This window comes from Bubalus bubalis, chromosome 18 (assembly GCF_019923935.1).
Source record: "Bubalus bubalis isolate 160015118507 breed Murrah chromosome 18, NDDB_SH_1, whole genome shotgun sequence".
Lineage (NCBI taxonomy): Eukaryota > Metazoa > Chordata > Mammalia > Artiodactyla > Bovidae > Bubalus > Bubalus bubalis.
Genome location: NC_059174.1, coordinates 60,426,871 through 60,452,158, shown reverse-complemented (window position 1 = coordinate 60,452,158; position 25,288 = coordinate 60,426,871). Strand labels below are relative to the sequence as shown.

Genomic DNA, 25,288 nt, shown 5'->3' with positions numbered 1-25,288 from the left:
CTGTGCAAAGCACTGGATCCAGTGGTCTAGGGATGGCCACAATGCCTCCAGCCATTAGCTGCCACTGTGATTCTGGCCAGAGAAGCAGGTAAGCTTACACTAGGACCAACTGTAAATGCAGAAGTTCCCCATGCTGTTACTGCCCTGATGAAAAGGGCACACAAGTGGCTGGCCAACTCCAGGATGATTCACTATCAAGAACTGCTTTGCAAAAACCCACAGGTCCAACTCGAGACTGTGAGGACACTGAACCCCACCTCTTTTCCCCTACAGAATAGGAACCCCTATCATAACTGTGAGGAGCTCATAGGTGAAATTTACTCGAGCAGGCTGCACCTGATGGGCATTCCTTTCTAGAACCCGGAACTGGAACTGTTCACTGACAGAAGCAGTTTCATCCAAGACGGGCAGCACAAACAGGCTCAGGCATAACAACAACTGATGAGATAGGAAGACTGAGGCCTGGCCACAACGGTGGGCAGCACAGCGGGCGGAACTCTGTGCACTCTCCTAGGAACTAAGGCACACCGAAGGGAAACAAATCAACATCTATACCGAGGCAAGGATTGCCTTTGCTATTTACATGTACATGGAGCCATTTACCAAGAAAAGGGACTATTGAAAGCAGGAGGAAAGGAGATTAAAAAACAAAAATGAAATCCTTCGGCTGTTAGAAGCACTCAGGAAGCCTTTCCAAGTGGCAGTCATCCGTAGTAAAGGCCATCATCAAGGAACTGATCCAATCACCTAAGGGATTAGTGCCTGACCAGGCTGCCAAGGAGGTGACGACCCAAAGGAGCCCCACAGTGGGCCCCGAGTCGAGCTTTATGGCCCTTATGGAACCAGAATTGCCTCCATCCTCGAGATATACCAAGGAAGAAGATCAATGGGCTGTAAATGAAAGAAGAATAAAAGAAAAGGAGGGCCGCTGGAAGCTCCCAGACCAAAGACTCTTTGTCTCCAGTAATTCAGAAATCTAGCTGGTAAAACAACATCATGAGAAAACTTGTTTCCGAAAAAAGTGCGCTGGGGAGCTTTCTGGGCCGCTACTATTTCGTTTCTAAGCTCCCAGCCCTGTGTGTTCAGATCAGTCCTAGCTGTGTGACTTGTGCCCAGAACAACGCCAGCCAAGGATGAAGACCCAACCCAGGCATGCTGACCGTTGGGACACTGCCCTTTGAACATCTGGAAGTGGACTTTAATGATGTCAAGCCCTTTAGGGCCTGTAAGTATTTCCTTGAGGTAGTGTACACCTACTCGGGATGGGCTGAAGCCTACCCCACGTGCACTGAACAGGTACGAGAACTGGCCAAGGCCCTGTGAAGAGACATGATCCTGAGTTATGGCTGCCTCTCTCCATAGGGTCTGACGATGGGCCAGCTTTTGTGTCTCAGATAATCCAAACTTTATCCTGCACACTGGGACTCAAATGGAAGCTTGACACGTCTTACAGGCCTCAGAGCTCAGGAAAAGTTGAAAACATGAATTGTACCCTCAGCCCTACATTAGCTAAAGTCTGTCAGGAGACCAGTTATCTTGGGTCGACATGTTACCCCCAAGCTTTACTCCAAGCCCGTTGCACCCTAAGTCCTTAGGCTATTCTCCCTTTGAGATCTTATATGGGTGAAACCCCCAGTGACAGGAAAACTCAAGGGAAGCCCCCAGCAACTAGCTCACCTGGAGATGTCCCAACACCTTCAGATCCTGGGGAAAGTCTTCCACCATATCGCCTGAGAAACCCTAGAAAGGGCACCCATTCTTTTGGGCAATTGGGTTCATGCCTACCATCCAGGAGATGAGGTAAGGGTTGAGTATTGGGGAAAAGGGCCAAGTCAGCCAGTTGGGACAGGCCCTCACATGGTTGTCCGGGCAACCCTAGTGTTGTTAAAGTTACAGGCATCATCCCTTAGATCCACCTCACCAGAGTCAAGAAGGCAGCAACTTCCTGTAATGAGGACAGCTGGAAAACAGTTCAGGACCCCGGAAATCCCGTCAAGGTCTGGTTCCAAAAACAAGAGCCTCCACTCACCAAAGAGGCTGAGCCCTGCTGTCGTCGCTCCAGAAACTGACTAGTCCACGCACGGCAGACACTTGAGGATTCCTCAGCCTTGCTCCAGCCACACTGCGGCAGCTCGCTGGTCAAAGCTCAGCAGAAGCTTGAGGATCTGGCTATTCAGATATTAATGGATTTCTATTGTCAACCCTGGCCTCTATCCCTGATTGGTATTACTGCTGTGCTTTTCACTACAGGACTAGCTTCAGTCACAGTGCAAGTGTAGGATTTGGGTCAGAAGCTGCGGTTAGCTGTGTGTTACCTCACTGTAGTGGCAAGCTTCATTCTAGTCAGATGCTTCTTATGATCCATTCTCCCTACTGTCTAAATTGCTCACAGTATAGCTGACCCCCCTTCACGATAGGCTCCGCTGCTGTAGTGCTGACCACCCAAAGATGGGGAGAAAACCTTTTGCTAGGGCCAGTCACCTGCTTTGTGCAGGCTGCTTTGGAGCCCTTTGCTGTCCCTTGGCGTAACAAATGGAGCCGTTCCTTATCCATCAGGCACCTGTCAACATTACAGTCCACCCTTGGAAAATCGCCTATTCAACCATCAGCTAGAACAATGTATAGATAGCCTATCCTATAGGCTGATCACGTACTGCCTTTCTGATCAGGTGATGTATATCCAGGGTTCTGGTGCCAAAAATGTTTCTCAGTTATGTCCGCCACTGCCGCTGCCTTTTCCCCACCAGAGGATCCAAACCCCAGGTGGCATCCCTACACCATGGCATTGCCATCATGCTCCTGGGCCTCCGTCTACCCCAAATGCCCCGTAGATGTTACAACACAGAACAGCTGTCTGTCGGACAAATAAATGGAAAAACCTACTGGACAGGGACAATAATGCAGACAAATGAAACACGAACCAACTTTGCCCTTAAAAATCAGCCTCTGCCTGTTGGCAGTATGACCGAGGTTACAGAGTTAACTCCCCCTTAGACCTTCTTCTGTACCAGGTTCTCAACGCAACTCATCATCTTCTGAAGGACACCAACCCCCAGCTGGCAGGGATTGCAGGCTTTGCTTATCCTTAGGAGCTCCACAGTATTTAGCTACAGCAGTACCATGAAATTTGCAACAGCCATGGGAACTCTTATAGATCCACCCTTACAAGGGCTAGTCTTAAGGGCCATTGAGTTAACTCAAAAGGCTCCAGATAATTTACAAATGATGAAGAACTGAAGCTGTAATCAATTTAGCCAGGGACGAAAGTAATCGAACTGTAAAAGGTGAGTGGCCCACTCATCTTCCCACAGACACAATATGGTGCCGCCCCCATCAAGGCCTTTTCTTGGTTTGTGGGACAGATGCTTACTTATGTCTACCAATCAATGGATGGGTATCTGCACCTTAGCTTTCCTCACTCCCCAGATGAATATTGGCCCTAACAACCAGACTCTCACCGTACCTCTGACAGCACACGTGCGGTCAAAAAGACCCATCCAGTTTATCCCCTAGTTTGGTTCCAAAATTTTGGCTGGGATAAGTATTGGAACAGGAGGATTGCTTCATCACTCACCTTCTCCCATATACTATCCAAGGACTTCACATGAAGGAGGAAACAGAACACGCTCTATCTTGAAAGCAGGACTCCATCTTGGGCTGGACTGTGGACCTTGAGCTATATGCCCAGTATCTATGGAAATGAAATATCCACTAGAAAACCAGGCCCCCTGGAAGGAAGAGGCCCAGGGCTCTCTGTGGCCTAAAAGAATGTCCTAATTTTCTGTGTAACTGAATAGAATCATACATTCTATTATCCTTACTGGGCTATGACCACAGGCTTACTGATAATTGTTGACTGTTAACTACCTAGGCTTAAGGCATATGATTGCGGGTTAACTTTGATTGTATCTTTCTTTTTCCTTTGTTCAAACTAGTTTCAGGGAACCTTATACACGTAGGGTATGTAAGGCTTTCACAAAAACTGGTCGGGGTGCTTGGCTAAGAGGAGACTCTGCCTTGAGCCTTCCGGTGTAATAAACTGCACTACACTATCTGCATTGTCTTTCTGAGTGAGTTCATTTCCCAGAATGCATGGCGACAACGCACAGACGACACTGAGAGAGCAGCCACATCTTTAGTGGCCTTACAGGACCAGCGAGATTATTTGGCTAAGGTGGCTTTACAGAATAGGAGAGGGCTAGACCTATTGACAGCTGAAAAGGCAGGCCTCTGCCTCTTCTTGAATGAAGAATGCTGCTTTTATATAAACCAATTAAGAATAGTAAGAGACATGGCCTAACAACTAAGGGAATGAATCATGAAAAGCAGAGAGGAACTAGAAAATTCCTGAAGTAATTGGAACAATATCTGGAGCTGGGCATTGTGGCTTCTCCCTTTAACCTGTCCTCTCTTCATGTTCTTAGAGGTGCTTTTGTTTGCCCCTTGTATTCTCAGAGATATTACCAGTTCATAACCTCTCGAATCCAGAAAGTTGCAAATGTTAATAGCTGAATATAGTCTCCTAACTGACCTGGAGCTCTGAATATCCTATCGAACATGAGATGATGCTTTCTGCAATGAGTGATAGAAGCATCAAGAGAGGGCAATGAAGAGGAAAATGTCAAATTTTTACATAACTTCCTGCTCCTTCTGCCTCTGTAACTCAGTTTGCTCTTTGCAAAGTCTTAATCACGTAGGTCTCAAAAAGTGGGGACTCAGAATACTAGGAACTGGAATTTATCTCACTCACCCTAGTCCTGTTCTTTGCAATTGCCCTAGCCCCTGCAAATCTCAAACTCTCTTAATCATGCCTGTCGAAGTATAAAAACTCTGTAACCCCTTTGTTTTGGGCTCAGAGCTGGGACTGTTAAGTTCTCGGGGCCCGCCCGCATAATAAACCTGAGTCCTCCAACTCTCGGAGTGAGGTGTTTGGTTTTGGCAACAATGGAAACACTTTCAGCCTCCTGGTCTCTGAAGTTGGAGGTCCCTTGCCTGCAGACAGGTGGTCACAGTGCAAATCATTTTGTGAAAACATGTTTCCTCAGGCTGCAGAGTGTAGTGAAAAACCCTAATTATTCAGGGCATCCTGTGGCTTCCAAAGTGGCACTAGCAGTCAAGAACCGCTTGGCAATGCAGGATACACCAGAGTGGTGAGTTCAATTCCTGGATCAGGAAGATCTCCCAGAGGAAGGCATGGAACCCATTCCTGTATTCTTTCCTGGAGAATCTCCATTGGCAAAAGAGCCAGGCGGGCTACAGTTTATGGGGTGGCAAAGAGTCAGACTTGGCACGCTAAAGGCAAGGAATCTTTGGCAAGAGTTCTGAGAACAAAGCTTTGCAGGAACCCAAGGCCCCCAGGTGATTCCCGCCAAGCACGCATTCCCCACCACCCCTCCCCCAAGGGCACAGGCAGAGGCGGTGGTGGGCCACACCCATCCTAGAAAGAGCCCTTCCCCAGGCAAGCAGCGCAGCAACCTTTCTTTCTCCAAGTTCCCGCCCTAATCCTCAGCTCCAGAAAGGTCTCAGGAGTGCGGAGTGTGAGGCTGCAGCGCAGGGCTCCTAAATGCGGTTCTTCACCCGCCAGGTTTCAAAACCCCTCATAATGTGTGTCAGCTAGCCCAGTGGTCAGGTCCAAAGTCTCCCGTGAATTGTACTGTGACCTGTTCTCTGTAATGCAAAAGAAAGGAGAGCTCTCGGGGGTGGTCTGCAAAGAGAAATCACCACAGGTAAGCACCAAACACAAAATGTGATTAGCATATCAGATTAGTCTTGATTGCGGCCTACAGATCAGGAACAGGGGAAGCCAAAAAAAGGCTCCGAAAACGGCGGGGGAAACAAGAAGCTTCTTTCTCCAGTTTCACTTTATCGGTTGCAGGTGAAACAGCTGTGTGGATGCCTTCGAAGGTGTTTTCTCAACCTGTGGATGTGCGTTTTTGAAATAACATCCCCAGGAAAGACTCACGGCAGCAGGAAGAAGGGGAGGAAATGGCAGCTTCTCAGGTAAATGTCCTGTCCCGGGTCTGGGAATGTGTCTGCTTTTCCTCCTGAAATGCCTGGACTGAGAACCTGCAAACCTTTAGTTCTCTGAGTCTAAGTTTTCTCCCTGGGGGATTGGGTGTGGCCTTCTTCTTATTTTTCCCTTTTTTTCTTAAAATAGTGAAGAACTGGTCTTTAGATTGACTTCTCTGTTAAATCCCAGAGCCTGCTATCCATTGTCTGTATCCCAGCTTTCTCTAGAGCATGATGAATTCTCAAAATGAAATTAGTGACGTTGAGTTGTTCACTATAAGCCGTTTGTGTGAGATCAACACGGGGAAGCACTGGTACCAGAGATTCCCACTGGGATGTGGTCTGGTGTTAGGATCATGGTGAAGTAGGGGAAATGCTGTGATGAGTTTACATATGGATGCAGCTTCAGCTCATTAGAACCGGAGTTACAGATTGTCCTTATCGAGTGAACTCAGTGGTCCACAGTTCTTCAGAAAAGTTTCAGAAATGAAAACGTTGCAGAGACTGCGCTCTATCGATAAGGGAAACTAGCTACTTAAATGTAGTTCAGTTCACTTGAGTGCAGTTCAGTCGCTCAGTCGAGTCGGACTCTTTGCGACGCCATGAATCTAAGCACGCCAGGCCTCCCTGTCCATCACCAACTCCCGGAATTCACCCAAACTCATGTCCATGGAGCTGGTGATGTCATCCAGCCATCTCATCCTCTGTTGTCCCCTTCTCCTCCTGCCCCCAATCCCTCCCAGCATCAGTCTTTTCCAATGATTCAACTCTTCACATGCGGTGGCCAAACTACTGGAATTTCAGCTTTAGCATCAGCCCTTCCAAAATTAGGCCACAGATCGGGAAAGGCATATATGAAGTGAAATTTGCTTATGACACATTTTAAAAATCTTTATTTATTCGGCTGCACTGGGCCTTCGTTGTGGGAGGTAGGATCTTCAGTCATCCTCGTAATTTTCAGGTTCTTTGATTGTGACATGTAACTCTTAGCTACAACGTGTGGGATCCAGTTTCCTGATCAGGGAAAGAACCAGAGCTCTGTGCATCGGGATCTCAGAGTCTTAGTCACTGGATCATCACGAACTGCCCATACTAATATGTTTTAATGATAGATTGAGATCATAGTTTCCATAATAGTGCCAAAATACTCATGCAATGATAATGCATTCTTCCATGTACTTCTTACTCCATGACTCATGTTCATCGGTTTAGGTGTTTCTGTGAGATTCCCATGCTATGAATTTGTTTTTCTCCATTTGATTTGAACACTCACATGTGTTTAGCAGAGATACTGGTTTGGGGAGTGGCGGTTTTCATCCCAAGCCCAGGCCCGCTCTTTTCCAGTACACTCCATGCTCACATCACAGAGTCTCATCACAGCTTTGTATTTTCCAAAATGTTTACAAGAATCTTATTAGTCCTAATCTATGCTCAACTGTATTAAAATTTAAAATAGAGCTCATTGCTGTATTTTAAAATGTATTAAAACTACAGCACATTTTTAATCCATTCATAATTACGTGAGTTTAGTGACAGGAAACTTTTTTCTCTCTTCCTCCTAATGAGTATATACCCCTATTTGAGTGTATGTCTGTACTCAGTGGAGATGAGTTTGACTAGGCTCCAGGAGTTGGTGATTGACAGGGAAGCCTGGCATGCTATGGTCTGTGGGATCCTGAAGAGGTGGACACGATTGAGCGACTGAACTGAACTGGACTGTATGTATCAAAATATTAGCATGACTTGATCAATTTTCTTTTCTTCTTCTTCTTCATCTTTTTTTTTTTTTTTTTTTTTTGGTTAGTTTTTTTGAAGAACTCTGTGGAAGGCAATGACTACCCTGTCCAGTATTACTGCTTGGGAATTTCTTGGACAAAGGAACCTGGCAAGTTAGAATCTATGGGGTCACAAGAATTGGACATGACTGAGTGAATGCAACTTTTCTTGTCTTTAGTATTCTTTACAGTTACAAAATCTTCTCTCACCTTTTCTTAGAGCTGTCTCTGTGAATCTGTCATTAGTTAAAATTTATTAGTTAAAAGCTAAAGTAAATAAACTGAAGTAAAGTTTAAGCTCTGCTATTTAATGGCTGTTTGATAAAATATGTGCCAAAAGGTATGAGAGCACCATTACTGATTTTGAGTTGTTTCAAGGGCATCCACCCCAGCATGACAACTTCCGTCCACCGTGTCAGGAACATAGTAGTTGAGGCAAAACAGAGACCATTGTCACCTGGCCACCGCCTCCCGGATATATTCTACAGCCGATTCCTCAGCCTTCTTCCCTGTCGCTTTCACTTCTTTCCCTTTTGGTCCGGACTGATTTACAGGAGCCTGGGTGTTGCCTCTGAGCCATCCCAAGAGTGCCTTCTCTTTTCAGGGAATCACCAAATGGTGAGTCACCTGGTTGCTGCAGGGAATCTCTGTCTTTATCTGCCCGTGTCACCTGGTGGCTTAGCTGCAGGGTTCTCAGCGGTCACCTTTCACTGTGGGACTCGACTGTTGGGTCACTCGGACCATTCTGTGCCATCAGTCGCTCGGAGAGACCACTGGGGAGAAAGGCACGCCTTTCTGTCAGCCAGTGCCTCTCAGTACTCCCATTCTATGGTAGGTAGGCGAAGAGTGGTTTCTGTTATATCCCAGGAGGCTCTCTCATACTCAAGCCTTGGCTACATTGTCAGAAACTGGAAAATTTGATCCCTCCAAAAGGCCTGGCTCCAATACAAATGGGGGACCCCCAAAAATGGCCTCTGAGTGGCACACTAGGTTTTGCCAAAAGATGGGAAAGGACTCAGAATTTCCTTCCCGTTCTGTTGCCTCCCTGTCTCCTGTCCCTCTCTGTGTCTCTCCATCAGATTCCTAGATGACCCCTACTCGGCCTTTCATATCCACAGGATCTCTGGGAAAGGATTCTGAGGTTCCCTTTGGTCCAGCTCTTTCTTCTACATTCAAAGCCTGAAGGATCAAAAACTGCCCTAACATTCTAAAGAATCCCCTTCTAAGGAAGCTGATCTCTCAGGTGGAGAGGAACCAAGCTTCCCCCACTCCTGAACATCCTAAAAAATTCCCTTCTGACTACTCCTGTTTCTCAGGCCTGGGAAGGACCAAGCTTCCCCACTCCTGCAAATTCCTTAACCCTTCAGATTCTTCTGATGGGCCAAAGACATCACTTCCCACCAGAGGGGCAGTCCAAAATTTTATCAGCTGAAAGATCAGAGACAATTGGAGCATTCGTTGGTCTATATTTTAGCTATAAAACTAAGACTACAGAAAGGGAAGATGTCTTTTTGACACAAGATGGCCCTGATAGTCTTTAGACTGGAGAAAACTGGTTAAAATGAAATTTTCTTTCCCTTGGAAACTGCAAAACTGGCTCTTTTTGCATATGCATTTACAAACAACTAGCTTGTTAAAAGGCCTGCCTAGGGAAAAGCTTGAAGTTACCCCTTTCCATTGAAAAACACTGCCCACTTTGCCTTAGACCTGACTCACCCTTGGGCAAATCAGAACTCAAGCCAAGCAAACAAACAAGCAAACAAAAAAGAGGGTCAAAGAGACATTTTAAATCTCAGGCAGGAAACTATGAGATCTCTGTCTATTGTCTGAATTTATGTATATCTCAGTATGCACTCTTGTTTTTTTTTTTTAATGCTGAAGTTGTAAATGAGTTCTAATTTAATTGGCCTAAAGAAAGGAAACACTTAGAAATCAGACAATTCTAACTACAAGAGAAATTAAACTAAATGAATTTCATATTCTCGTGAACTGGGAAATATTCAATATTAAATATCCAGTATTAGTGTTTGTTTGCTAATCTGATGTAGATATGTCTAAGAGGTCATTAGGCACAGTATTTTCATTGTGCCTAGGTTTATTATAAGTTAAATATATTTTAATATTTTTATATCTGTTACAAGTTTGTCAACCAGCAAAGTACCCTCTCGGAGAAGGCAATGGCACCCCACTCCCAGTATCTTGCCCTGGAAATCCCATGGATGGAGGAGCCTGGTAGGCTGCCGTCCATGGGGTCTCTCAAAAGTCAGACACGACTGAGCGACTTCCACTTTCACTTTTCACCTTCCGCATTGGCGAAGGAAATGGCCAACCCACTCCAGTGTTCTTGCTGGAGGAATCCCAGGGACGGGTGACCGTGGTGGGCTGCCGTCTATGGGGTCGCACAGAGTTGGACAGGACTGAAGTGACTTAGAAGCAAAGTACCTTAGTAAAGTGAAAAGAAAAAAAGAGAAAAACCTCAACGGAAATGTAAAAAAGATACGAGCTTTCAGAGAAACTCTTTTAAGAATAATATATTTAAAAATGTCTGTCCTAAAACATTCTCTAAATTTTGGTAACCTGAATTTCGGGGCTGTGCTACACTAAGGATGGAAGTTATTTACTAGCTAGGTCATTCCAAATAAAATAAGATCTGAACATTCATCCTGAGGATTAACTTCCTCTTACAGAGAAAGTAGAGGATTTTGGACTATTCATGAATAATGCTTGATGCCATCCTGAGATGTTCTCTAGAAATGTTTTTATAAAAATTATCACGGGTATTTATGTTCACCAATCTCTAGAATGCTTAAGTTCTTGGTTGCTTAAAGAAAGTAGGAATGTGTATTTTCACTAAAGAAGGTATGAGGATGAAATGACATTTTATGAAGGGAAAAGGAAATAGATCTGACTTACAGATGGCTGTTTCAGGATAGCGAGAACAAAGTCATGGGTACAGAAAGTGATAAGAATATTTTATGGAAAAGTGGACGCCAAGGGAAGAGTTTTGTGCATAAATACAAGTTTTCTTGAGATGTTGAGCTGCCTTTGATACTGGATTTTAAGTTTCTTTACCTCTGAAGGGATGTGTTCTGTTTACCTTTGAATCTTCATTACTTTGCTAAGTGAATATAGTCTCCCAGTGATCTATATGATTGTATCTGGACTGAGTGTTATAACCCCTTTTGAAATTTGTCCACAAAACTTCCTAAATAACTTGATTTTCTAGCTGGCTTTGGAATGCTTCAGAGGGCCCCTGAGACATCCCAGGGAACTATTAAACTACCTGGGTTCATTGGACACTGTTAAATTACATGGGAAGTACTTGTTGAAGGGGTGATAAATCTCAGATTATGCTGTATGGTGGATGTTACTATATGACATCTTAAATTATGTGAGTTCATATAGATCTGGAAGTGAAGTGAAGTCGCCCATTCATGTCAACTCTTGCGACCCCCCATGGGGTGTAGCCTATCAGGCTCCTTCTGTGTCCATGGGATTTTCCAGGCAAGAGTTCTAGAATGGATTGCCATTTCCTTCCCCAGGCGACCTTCCCAACCCAGGAATCGAACCCCAGGTCTCCCTCATGGCGGGCAGATGCTTTACCATCTGAACACCAGGGAAGCCCAAATATTTATTTTATTTGGCGCGCCAGATCTTAGTGCCAGCATGCAGGATCTAGTTCGCCCAACCAGGGTCTCGAACCCCTGGGTCCCCCTGCCTTGGGAGGCTCCGAGTCTTAGCTGATGGGCCACAGGGAAGTCACCATAGATCTGATATGCCCTAATAAAATGTGGTCAACTATAATTCTACTTATCTCGGTGAACGTGTCTACAATGTCACAGCAGTGACCAGGTACATGTCAACGCAGTTAATCAGATTTAAACATGCCTTCTATGGTTTCACTCTGGTGCCTTGTAAGAATACTGCGACTTCATGATTTACGGAAAAGATTTTTCTAAGGTCAACCAATAAACAAGTCAGACTGGAATTTAGTTGAATCTCTATGTTAATAGAACAAAGTTTTCTTAGAATGCAGCTTTCAATAAGAGATTATGAATTTCTTTCCCTTTAAGGGATTTATATTCATTTTTAAAAATCTTTTTTTTTTACTTTGGTAAAGTGAATAAGCAGTTCCTTAAGATTATGTACATGTAGACAAAGCTGATTCTTCTTCTACAAAAATAACCCCTCATGCTTAGACGTTTGCCATCTCTGATGTCCTTAAACATGGCATGGTCTGCTTGTCAATCAGGGAATTAAAAATGGGTGAACAATAGCTGTAAATCAAAGAGTCAGGGGCTATGGGAAATCCAACATGGCTGCCTGGCTTTTCCCGGCTCCCTGACAAACCTCATTTCTATATGACGGGTTAAAGCCTTCCAGGGCTACAGGGTAATGCCCTCATAATGAAAAAATTATGTTTCACTGAATATTAACTTTTTTTCATTGCTAAAGTCAGTTTCTAGTTTTGTTAACTAAAGTCTAGTGTTCACTATGATTCACTTCTGAGATAGTTCCTTCTTCTGTTATATTTCTAAAAGATTTAATTGTGTTATTAAAAAAGGATACTCTAAATTTGTTTCTAAAGCTAATCTCAGTAAGCAATCTTCAGATAAAGAATAGATGCTCCGTGATATACAACCAGGAGATTACCATCTGGCTAGTCATTTAACAAGAAAAGTCAGATGACCTGGAGTATACTGGGCTCTACCTAATGAAGTTCTTGATCATTTCCTTCTTACTTAGTCCTGACTAATAATTGCTAGCTCTAGCTATATTATTTTCTATGTTGCTTGTTTCAGAGGATTGATTCTTATGTTACTCAATGTGGGGCTGAGCCTGTGATAAAATGCTGATATGCAGCTCCACATGCTCTCAATGATTGTAATAATGTAACTCTAGATATGGGAAGAAGGAAGAAAGGGAATACTTTTCCTGGACCAAGAGGCTACTTAGACAGGTATGGTCCAGAGATTTGCTACTCACAAGGCCCGCTCTAGAAACAGCACATTGAGTGGCCTATCAATGGATCCTTCCCTAGACCTTGGGAATGAGCCTACCAGTGCCGCAGGACACAATGGCCAAGAAATGCCCCCAGAGTGCATGGTCAAATATGTGGCTATGAAGGGACTCTGCTGACTGGACTCTGCCAGCTGTCTCTACAAAGCTGACATCATGATTACTGTAAGCTCCGACATTCACACCCTGCAAAAGGAGTTCAGAGTAGAGATCAGAAATAAGGCACTCTGCTCTGGGAAAAAACCCCGAACTGGCCTTCCGAGAGGAGATGTTTTCAGGTAAAGATTTTTCTGAGCCCCAATGCAGGCTTTCGACCTAGAGAAACACTAATGTCACGAACCAATGTCCAGTCCTGGTTTTCCTGGCGAGCCACTGAGCAGCTTTTTCTACTTCTCTTCATCTTGGGCCATGTACCTTTAACTTTCTTGTAAAGTTTGTTTCTTCTAAAATACAACAAGTTTCCAAGTGGTCCTGCAAGAATATTCCCGACTAACACCTAGGACAACGCTGAACAAGTCACCTATCATTCCATGGACTCTCATCTCCTCCATAAATGCTCCCTGACAGAGTAGACAAAGGGAACCCAGAGCCCCATGGCCCTCTGTTTCAGCCTGAAGAAGCCAGAGTGGTCTTGTGCCTCTTTTCCTGGAAACTGGATTCCCAAATGTGTGAGAAGGAAATGGGTAGATAGTAAGACGTGACCAAGGTATCAACAAGGGCCAAAAAATTGGCCATAAAAAGAAAGAGGGAGATATATGGTGACACAGGGACTAAAGATCAGATAAAACAGAAGAGGGTCTGGAATGCAGGAAGAAAAAAACAGACCCTTAGCATCGTTCCCTCCCCATGTTGTAACTGTTGATGGATTTCAGGTCCTCCTGAGCAGTATAAACAGTCTCTCCTCCTACCCCATAAGCAGAAATTGTTTTTCTTAACTCTTCCCCCACCCAGTATAGGTGCCCTCATCCATTCAGCAAATGATCCGCAAGACCCCTATCCCATTCCTGTACCCTGGCTATGAGTGGACTAAGGACCCCTGCCCAACATCCGTCTCATTTGGCTGCGCCTGCTCTTCTAACAGGTCCCCCATTCTAATAAATTTTTACTTCCCTCTCATTTTGTCTCAAGTCTGGAATTCTTTTCCAACACAACCCCAGACCACAAGAAAGGTTACAATCTATTAGACCTGTTGAAGTTGTGTAAAACAAAGTTCCAACTTAAGTAGAATCTTACCTTAGTATCTGTTCATTGGGGTTCAAAATCCTCATTCATCGAGCAGAATTTTCAACATTACTAACTCAAATAACCTTGCTAAAATGTGGCGATTGGCCCACTTCAGAACTCTTGGTTCAGAATACATTAAAAAAAAAAAGTCCTATTTCTTTGATAAAACATTTATACTGCGTTACACGAGTAGAACACTGAAGAATAAATATGCTCATACTGCCCTGATTATTCTATAATTGCTCTTTCAGATGAGAGTAGTTTCTCTAATGGCTTGTGGATCATCACTCATCCTCTTTTGTTCACATTAGAAATTGGGTAGAAAGGAGACTGTGTAAAAATATATGTATAATACCAGCGAAGCCAACTAAATCTCGACCAGGACTCTCAACTTGCCGTTTTCATCTTGGATCACATTAGGAAGACTTCCCACGGCCTATTGGTATCTGCACTTTGTATTTCAGGGATGGCTGACGTTCCAGGATGTGGCCATAGACTTCACTCAAGAGGAGTGGGAATGCCTGGACCTCGGTCAGCGGGAATTGTACAGAGATGTGATGTTAGAGAACTACAGAAACCTGGTCTTCCTGGGTGAGGAAACTGCCTTCCAGAATCCCTTATCTACCCACTGGGTTTTAGTTCCGTCATGTCAGGAATGTCTTCTGAAATTTTCTGCTTCCCACCGTAGTTTCAGATCTCTGCTTTCTAGGGCCAAAATGGGTATTTGTGAGTTTAGATAGAAAGGGGATGATTCATGATGATTCGTTATTCTGGTGACGTTTTTCTTCCTTGATATACTCTGCCTCCTTCCTTCCTAGGTTCGTGGTAATTGTGTAAGTTCTGTGGTATTAAATAGCTGCACCCTCTCTTAATTTCACACAAGGAGCAGCGAGGAACTCATCCTTCATCACATGGTTTTGGAAGATTTGCTTCAGTGAAAATGGTTTTCAGAAACCTGGGTTTGTGTTTGCTACTGATAGAAATGTATCACCTGCCCCATTCTGTCTCTTAAATCATTCGTGAATTTATCTCCAGTGATTGCTTTTTCCATCACAGTGTGAACTACAAGTCTCCTCTTGGCTTGTGACAAACTGCATTCATTCATTGTTTTTCGATTTCTTGGGGGCCCTAGGAAAACTCTGCCGATTTCTGAGTAACTGTATGAGTCCTTTTAAAGTTTCCTTCTACCTCTAGACAGAAATGTGTGTGGATTGGTAGACAAACTGCCAAACTTCTAGCGATACTGGGGATGGGTTTTTGTTCTCTGGTTTATAATTTCCTATCCACTGGGAGCGACACATCAGATCAGATCAGATAGATCAGTCGCTCAGTCGTGTTCGCCCTTTGCGACCCCATGAATCGCAGCATGCCAGGCCTCCCTGTCCACGACCAACTCCCAGTGTTCACTCAGACTCACATCCATCGAGTCAGTGATCCCATTCAGCCATCTCACCCTCTGTCGTCCCCTTCTCCTCTTGCCCTCAATCCTTCCCAGCATCAGAGTCTTTTTCAATGTGTCAACTCTTCGCATGAGTGGCCAAAGTACTGGAGTTTCAGCTTTAGCATCATTCCTTCCAAAGAAATTCCAGGGCTGGTCTCTTTCAGAATGGACTGGTTGGATGTCTTTGCAGTCCAAGGGACTCTCAAGAGTCTTCCCCAACACCACAGTTCAAAAGCATCAATTCTTCGGCGCTCAGCCTTCTTCACAGTCCAACTCTGACATCCATACCTGACCACAGGAAAAGCCATAGCCTTAATAGACGAATCTTTGTTGGCAAAGTAATGTCTCTGCTTTTGAATATGCTGTCTAGGTTGGCCGGAGAAGGCAGTGGCAACCCACTCCAGTACTCTTGCCTGGAAAATCCCATGGACGGAGAAGCCTGGTAGGCTGCAGTCCATGGGGTCGCTAGAGTCAGACACGACTGAGCGCTTCACTTCAATTTTCACTTTATGCATTGGTGAAGGAAATGGCAACCCACTCCAGTGTTCTTGCCCGGGGAATCCCAGGGACGGGAAGTCTGGTGGGCTGCCGTCTGTGGGGTCGCACAGAATCGGACACGACTGAAGCGACTTAGCAGCAGCGGCAGCATCTAGGTTGGTCATAACTTTCCTTCCAAGGAGTAAGCGTCTTTTAATGTCATGGCTGCAATCACCATCTGCAGTGATTTTGGAGCCCAGAAAAATCAATTTTGGAGCAACACATTGGACCTTCTAAATACATTTCAAATTCAAGTAATTTTTCACTGCTGAAAGCAAAACCTCGTGACAATGAAAGAATGCACATCTCAAGTTGACTTCAAAGTTTCTCTTTTCCTTATATGATCTCATATGAAATATCTGTAGTGTATTTGCCCCAATTCTAACATGTTAAAATACGTTATTCTTTTATTTTATTTTATTTTATTTTTAAACTTTACAATATTGTATTGGTTTTGCCAATATCGAAATGAATCTGCCACAGATATACACGTGTTCCCCATCCTGAACCCTCCTCCCTCCTCCCTCCCCGTACCATCCCTTGGGTCATCCCAGTGCACCAGCCCCAAGCATCCAGTATCGTGCATCGAACCTGGACTGGCGACTCTTTTCATATATGATATTATACGTATTTAAATGACATTCTCCCAAATCATCCCACCCTCTCCCTCTCCCACAGAGTCCAAAACACTGTTCTATACATCATGTCTCTTTTGCTGTCTCCTATACAGGGTTATTGTTACCATCTTTCTAAATTCCATATATATGCATTAGTATACCCTATTGGTGTTTTTCTTTCTAGCTTACTTCACTCTGTATAATAGGCTCCAGTTTCATCCACCTCATTAGAACTGATTCAAATGTATTAAATATGTTATTCTGTTAAGTCAAGAATTTTAAAATAAATTGACATAAAATCTTAGCACATTTTCCACTATATTGTTCTCGGTTGATTCAAACTATGACAATTTTTAAATTATATAAAGACATCGTTTTTAAAAGTTCTAATTGGAATATAGCTGTTTTCCAATTTTGTACTCCTATACAGCAAAGAGAATCAATTATACATATCCGTTCAGTTGCGTCGCTCAGTCGATTCTGAGTCTGCAATCATGATCTGCAGCAAGTCAGGCTTCCCTGTCCATCACCAACTCCCAGAGCCTGCTCAAACTCATGTCCATCGAGTCCACGATACATCCAACCATCTCATCCTCTGTTGTCCCCTTCTCTTCTCATCTTCAATCTTTGCTAGCATCAGGGTCTTTCTCAGTGGATCAGTTCTTCACATCAGGTGGCCAGAGTATCGGAGCTTCAGCTTCACCGTGTCCTTCCAATGAATATTCAGGACTGATTTCCTTTAGGATGGAGTGGTGTGGTCTTCTTGCGGTCCAAGGGACTCTTAAGAGTCTTCTCCAACACCACAGTTCAAAAGCATCATTCTTCGGTGCTCAGCTTTCTTCATGGTCCAGCTCTCACATCCATACATGACTACTGGAAAAACCATGGCTTTGACTAGATGGACCTTTGTCAGCAAAGTAATGTTTCTGCTTTTTAATATGCTGCCTAGGTTGGTCATAGCTTTTCTTCCAAGGAGGAAGGGTCTTTTACTTTCATGGCTGTAGTCACCATCTACAATGATTTAGGAAGCCCAAAAGATAAAGTCTCTCAGTGTGGAAACACTGTTTCTCCGCCAATTGCGATGAAACCGATCTGACCAGTGCCATGATCTTCGTTTTTTGAAGGTTGAGTTTGAAGCCACCTTTTTCACCCTCTTTCAGTTTCATCAAGAACTCCTCAACTCCTCTTCATTTTCTTCTATAAGGGTGGTATCATCTGTATATCTGAGATTATGGACATTTCTCCCTGAAATCTTGATTCCAATTTGTGCTTCATCCAACCTGGTATGTCACATGATGTACTGTGCATATAAATTAAATAAGCAGGCTGACAATATACAGCCTTGACGTACTCCTTTCCCAATTAGGAATCAGTCCATTGTCACATGTCCAGTTCTCACTGTTGCTTCTTGACATGCATACAGGTTTCTCAGGAGGCAGGTAATGTAGTCTGGTGTTCCCATCTGTTTAAGAATTTTCCACAGTTTCTTGTGATCCACGCAATCAAAGGCTGTGGTGTAGTCAATACAGCAGATGTAGTTGTTTTTCCAGAACTCTCTTGCTTTTTATATGATCCAAGGGATGCTGGCAATTTGATCTCTGGTTCCTCTGCCATTTTAAATCCAGCTTCAAGAGCTGGAAGCTCTCAGTTCACTGTGTTAAAGCCTGGCTTGGAGAATTTTGAGCCTTTGCTATTGTTTGAAACGAGGGAAATTGTGTAGTAGTTTGAGCTTTCTTTGGCATTGCCTTTCTTTGTGATTGGAATGAAAACTGACCTTTTCCCGTCCTGAGGCCACTGCTGAGTTTTCCAAATTTGCTGGCTTATGGAGTGCAGAACGTTAGCACTATCATCGTTTAACTTCAGATAGCTCAGCTGGAGTTCCATCACCTACACTAGCTTTGTTGGTCATCATGCCTTCTAAAGCCGACTTGACTTTGGACCCCAGGATGTCTGTTACTAGGTGAGTGACTGTATCATCGTGGTTATTTCGGTCATTAAGTTTTTTTTTTTTTTTCTATAGTTCTTCCGTGTATTCCTGCCACCTTCTCTTAATATCTTTTGCTTCTTTTAGGTCCATCCCGTTTCTGTCCTTTATTGTTCCCATCTTTGCATGAAATATCCCAGTACCTCTATTTTTCTTAAAGAGATCTCTAGTCTTTATTGCTCTTTTGATCTCCTTCCCATTTAGGTCCCACAGAGCAATGAGTAGACTTCCCTGTTTCAATCATAGTTTTAAAGTCTCTCTTCTTTTTGAATTTCTTAAAACTAGTACTAAGTTTATTTATTTTTGTTTTCAGTTTCCTCAGACATTTTGCTGTGTCCTCCGTTTCTGATTAGTTCTCTGTCACTATCATTTATGATTTTTAGGTTGAATCATCTAATAGACCATTCTCAGAAACATGTGTGGCAAGAAGTGGAATTAAAAATTACTGGCACCTAGGATTTCTGAAAGTGAGTGTTTGGTGTCTCCACTTAAGATGACTAAAAGCAAGAATTAATCATTAGATTGCCTATCACGTCTTAATTCAGTGGTCCTTGGGGGTTTTCATCTTGTTTCTTCCCCTATAACCTATTTTTTTTGCCATGTCATTTTGTTCAGCGTTCTGTTTGTGGTCTCCGTTTTGACGGGTTCAGAAACCTAGTTAGTCTTCCTTCTGGTATCTGTCCCTTGGTGGATGAGGTTGGTCCAGACGTTTGTGGCCTTATCCTCTCTTGATCTGTGCTTTGATTGCTGGTAACTGTGACCAGAGCCCGCCGGGGATATTCAGGGCTGTTGTCCCCTTGTTCTGTGGTTGTTACTGCCTTGTCTCTGGTGGTGCCTGCTCCCTGCGTGGTGGAATAGGGCCCCTAGATCAGATTCTTAGCTGTGATTCTGATCTGTGGTACCACGCTGCTGGGACTGGAGCACACCCACTGGGAAAGAAGTCACTAAGTATTACTCTTCTGGGGATGTTCACCTCAGGGTGTGCTCTGTTGTCCCGTCTCATGCATTCTGCCAGCTCTCATGTTATGTAGTGTTGGCACTGCTCTTGGCCCCACCCTAAGTGAGGGCATGATGGCCCGTGGCCCTGTTGTCTCTCAGATGTTGTTTTCACAAGGTCACCAGCATAGATTCAGTGAAGTCAGGTCCTGGGATTGCATTCAACGTGGAGCTGGAGCCACTGTGGTGCTATGGGGCAGCTCAGGCTCTGTCCTGGTTCAGCCCCTTTGTGTGGGAGCCCACAGAGTGTACAGCTGCCAAAGCTACACCTGCCATGAATGAGAGAGCCCTGGTATTTGATTCAGATGCTCCGTAGGGGCTAAGGTTACAAAGCCGGTTGTGAGTATAAGACCATGGCTTGTGTCGCTGGGAGGAGAGGTTTCAGCTTTTCTTCTTAATCCCTGGGGTTCAGCTGTATTTTCAGCTCCATCTGTGCATTTGGCCAACTCACAGGTTCTGGTCCTGAGGCTGCCCCAGAGCACAGGGGACTGTTGATTGTCGAGGAGGTCGATGGGGGAGGCTACGGCTGGGGGATCAAATGACCTACATGGATGCAGTTTTTCATAGTCCCTGCTGAGCAGGGGCCGGTGTAAGGGACAAGGGATATAATGGGCTTCCTGTTTGGGCATCACTCACCACTGGCGCTCAGCTCTCTGGTGGTTCAGGCTTCGACCACAAGCATCCCGTTTGCAGAGCTCCTCCCTCACTCCCATCACTTCAGGCTGTTTCCTCACAGCCAACAGCAGTCGTCTGCCTCAATCTGCTCTCCAAACCCCACCTTTCAGCACCCAGCTCTTGTCTGCATTGGTGGAAAAGCCTCTAAGGCTGGATGGGCAAGGCTGAGGTCAGTACCCAGTGTGCAGGTCTCACTCTGTCCTGCTGCCACACGCTGGTGGCTGTGTTCTCTTCCCACAGAGAATGAGGCTCTCCTTCTGTCCACACTGAGCTCCCCCAGTGAGGGGCTTCCCGGGGTATGGAGACCTCTCCTCACTTTCATCCCCCACAGGGTTGCAGCCACCAGCCCACTTCCTTCTCTTCCTTTTCCTTCTTCCTGCTCTCCTCTTCCTTTTGTCCTACCTAGCTTAGCAGGAATCTTCTTCTGTTTTCAGATTTCCAAGGGCCTTTGCTAGTGTTCAGCTGTGCTCTGTGAGAATTGTTCCATTTCTCATTCATTTGTGGAGAGAGATGAGCTCCACATCTGCCTAAGCCTCTGGCATCTTGATCCTTCAGTCTCTATTTTATTTTTAAACTAGCTATGATCATCAATTTTCTCTAAAGATATTCACTGAGAATAGCAGGGAAAATTACTTGTTATTTGGTATCTTTCAGCTATGTCTCCACAAGATACCCAGGATTTGATGCCAAGAATCCAGCATTAGAAGATATATTCCCCAAAGCAACCCTAGGAATATGTCAAACATTTCACCTTGGAAACTTAAATTTAATGAAAGACAGGGAATATGCGAGGGTAAATGAAAGACAGAGAGGATGTTTATATGGACATAAAGAAATGGAGACAGTTATACATAATGCTAATGTTACTGCAAAAAGAAATGAGCAACGTGCATCAAATTGGGAAAAACACCAAGTTCAGTCTTCAACGTCTGCTGAGAAGAGTAAGTGTTTAAGAAAAATGCCCATCCTTTTTTGAAACATACATGTTCTCTAAAAGGGAACATGGACAATCTTAAAGGTAATCTAGTCTCTACTGCAAATACTCATTCAGACAATTCTGAAGGTAGGGCTTCGACTAAACATACATTCAACCATGTCTGAATACTTACAATTTACCAATGAGAGGGCAAACTCACAATTTAATCAATTTGAGGGATCCATGAGCAGGGAGTCATTTTCTCCCACAAGAGATATTTTCTCCCCATTCCGAGATGTATAATGTTGATGAAAATGAAAGAGATGCCACCCAGCCATCATTGTTCAGTACATATCATGATGTGTTTACTACACAGCAGCTTTGCATGTATAATAAAATGAGTCAGACCTTAAGTAAGAGCTCCAGCTCCAATAATTACAGGAGTATTTATGGTGGAGTGAGAAGGTATTCAGGCAGTGAAACTGGGTATACGGTTGAAGAGACTCAAAACTTATGAAACATCAGGAACCTGAATCTTCAAACAAGGATTCTAAAAGTAAAACATTTGGAAATACCTTTGATGAAATGGCAAGTTTTTCTCTAAATAAGAGTACTTGTAGTGAAGAGAGGACTTGTGAATATGGTAAGGTTTCTAATCAGTCTTCAGAACTTATTCAACAGCAGACTGTTCAGAATCCACAGAAAGAAAACAAGTGTAATATATGTGGAATGTCTTTAGTAAAGCATCCAATCTAAGCAAACATAGGAAAATCCATACAGAAAGGAAACCTTTCAAATGTACAGATTGTAGCAAAGCATTTAAACCGTCGTCACATCTTACTCAACATCAGCGAATTCACACTGGAGAGAACCTATAAATGTACAGAATGTGGCAAAGCCTTTCCTTACAGTTCAAGTCTTACTGAACATCAGCGAATTCATACTGGAGAGAGACCTTATAAATGTAAAGCGTGTAACAAAACCTTTATTCAAAACTCATATCTAACCTATCATCAGCGAATTCATACTGGAGAGAGGCCTTATAAATGTCCAGAATGTAACAAAGCCTTTCTTAGTCGCTCACTTCTTACTCAACATCAGCGAGTTCATTCTGGGGAGAGACCGTATGCATGTAAAGAGTGTAACAAAGCCTTTATTCGGCGCACACATCTTACTAAACATCAGAGAATTCATACTGGAGAGAGACCTTATAAATGTAAAGAGTGTAACAAAGCCTTTAATCATTACTCAAATCTAACCCTATCATCAGCGAATTCATACTGGAGAGAGGCCTTATAAATGTAAAGAATGTAGCAAAACCTTTATCGATCGGTCACATCTTACCCAACATCAGGGAATTCATACTGGAGAGAGACCTTATAAATGTAAAGTAGTGTAACAAAGCCTTTATTCAAAACTCAGGTCTAACCTATCATCAGCGAATTCATACTGGAGAGAGGCCTTATAAATGTAAAGAACGTATCAAAACCTTTATCCTTAGCTCACATGTTACCCAACATCAGCAAATTCATACTGGAGAGAAAACTTATCATTGTACACAGTGTGGCCAAACCTTTATTTCTCAGTCAAAGTTAATTGTACATCATCGAATCCATACTAGGGAGAAACCATACAAATATAAAGAATGTGGCAAAGCCTTTTTTACGAGTTCGGACCTTTGTCATCATCAGCGAATTCATACCGCCGATAGACGTTATCAATGTACAGAATGTGGCAAGGCTTTTATTATGCGTTCTAGGCTTACTAGACATCAGCGAATACATACTGGGGAGAGACCATATTCATGTGTTGAATGTGGCAAAGCCTTTGCTTGCAACTCGACACTTACTCAACACTGGCGAATTCATACTGGAGAGAGACCTCATAAATGTAAGAATGTAACAAGCCTTTCATCGTCGCTCATTGCTGACTCAACATCAGCGAGTGCACTCTGGAGAGAGACCTTATAAATGTACTGAATGTGGCAAAGCCTTTGCTCGCTACTCAACGCTTTCTACACACCAGCGAATTCATACTGGAGAGAGACCTTATAAATGTACAGCATGTGGCAAAGCCTTTAGTCGGAGTGATCATCTCACTAAACATCTGAGAACACACACTGGACAGAAACCCTAGTAATGGCACAAGTGATGGAAGAGATTTCCCTAAATGTGCATCAGAAAACACAAGAGTTTATACGAGAAACCTATGGAGATGATGTAACGAATATGTAGAAAGGTATTTTAATCAAAAGTTAAATCGAAATAAATATCAGAGACTGCATACTAGAAGGCATTTCATCAGTCCTCTTTTCTGAAGTTTCTCTGAAGGAGATGACTGTAGGGAGTACTCCATAGTTAAAACACATGGAAAGTGGATATATAGCATAAATCATGAGATGAAGGTTGATGGTTAGAAAGTTACAATCTTAGTAATGTATGTATGCTTGTTAATAATGATGTGATTTGAGATTATTTGGAAGTGAATGTTATTAAGCACTCAAACCATCCATACTATGCTTTGTTTCTAGTGTGTTTGCAGACATAGATTTTTGATGGTTATTAAGATTAGCCTTTTATATTGTGTTGCAACCATTTCTATCTATCCTCCATTAGAAGATGAAGGATACCACACTGTAAAATGGACAATGGCCATCTAAATGGACGTGTTTTTCATTGATGTGAAATATCTGGAGGTTGCCATGATGTAAGTGATCATTTAACCTTTCCATGTTGTAAAGTAAGCAGAAGTTGGTTGTAAGGGTTCAATAGTAATATCCCTGATTTTAAGAAGAACACAATGACAGTTCACTGCAATATTGATGTATCTTTATAATATCAACACAGGTCATGATTTTAGCTTGACACTGTTGAAATAAACACAGCTTTTGTGATAACCTCGAAATGTATTGGAAACTCTTCCTGGAAAAGGCATGAAATTAGTGTATACTGAGAGGGTAACAGGCAGGAAGGCCAGGGGGTCTCCAAATGGAGGACATAGCCTGCAAGTGTCAGACATTTTTATCTCTCTTAAGCGCAGGAGGAAACAAACTAACAATATTTTTTTTCCTTCTCTATACAAATTAAAAGAGAGGTTTCTCTTAAAATACTGTGTTGCCATAATGACACCTGGTTTCGCCTGAAGTTAGCTATTCTTGAGCCTAGAGATAACCAATGCCTTTTTCCTTATGGAAATGTTTGTCTTAAGCTATGCTAATGTACTACGCCTTTACCCCAAACTCTGTCTCCAAGTCGGTTCTTGCCTCTTGGCCCAAAACCTACTTGACAAACCAGTATGTTATACTCAGATATTATTCCCCTAATCTATGTAAATGAAACTATTTGTATGGTGGTCTGCCCTTCTTTAAGATTCAAGTTAATTATTTTATGGCCCAGATTATCCCAAAATGCATCTATGGGCGAGGGGCCTGGTGCTATTCTGAATTATAAGACATTCCTTTTCTTTCATTAACAGACTGCTAGTGACTATATAACATCCAGCTGAAGACTAGCAAGGGGGTGCTCTTTCTGCCCCCTTCTGATGCCTATGTCAGAAGCTTTCTCTTCTCCTTTATACTTTAATAAAACTTTATTACACCAAAAGCTCTGAGCGATCAGCCTCGTCTCTGGCCCCGGATTGAATTCTTCTCCTCCGGGGGCCAAGAATCCCGGTGTATTCGCGTGATTCAACAACAACCTTTCATCTTGGGGCTCGTCCGGGATCCTTCAGGGACAAGGTAAGGATGCTTGGAGCTTTAGTTCTTTGTTCTCTTAGCGAACACGTTTTCTGCTGTGCTTTACTAACTCTACTGTGTGCTTGTGTGAATGAATGACAGGCCCTGCGTGAAGCAAGTAAGGGGCCCTGCTCTGCGGTTCCACAGTGATCTCATACGGCTTATGGCAGAAACCTGTCGGGGCGTTATACCGACCTGCCAATGCCAAGAGGCACCCAATGTCTCCTTCAGGAACCGACCAAAAATGGACAAAGCGTGTGTGGACCAGAACTCTCCTTTCTCGGTCAAACTTTTCGGTCTCTTTGACCATTTCATAACGTCCTTGAAAATTAGAAGTACTAACCTAATCTATCGGATCATAA

The 25,288-nt window shown here is 43.5% G+C and overlaps 1 pseudogene; it reads left to right on the top strand.

Moving 5' to 3' along the window:
- The first annotated feature begins 1,152 nt into the window (after nucleotides 1-1,152).
- On the top strand, nucleotides 1,153-23,488 carry LOC123465081 (annotated as a pseudogene).
- Nucleotides 23,489-25,288: the final 1,800 nt, after the last annotated feature.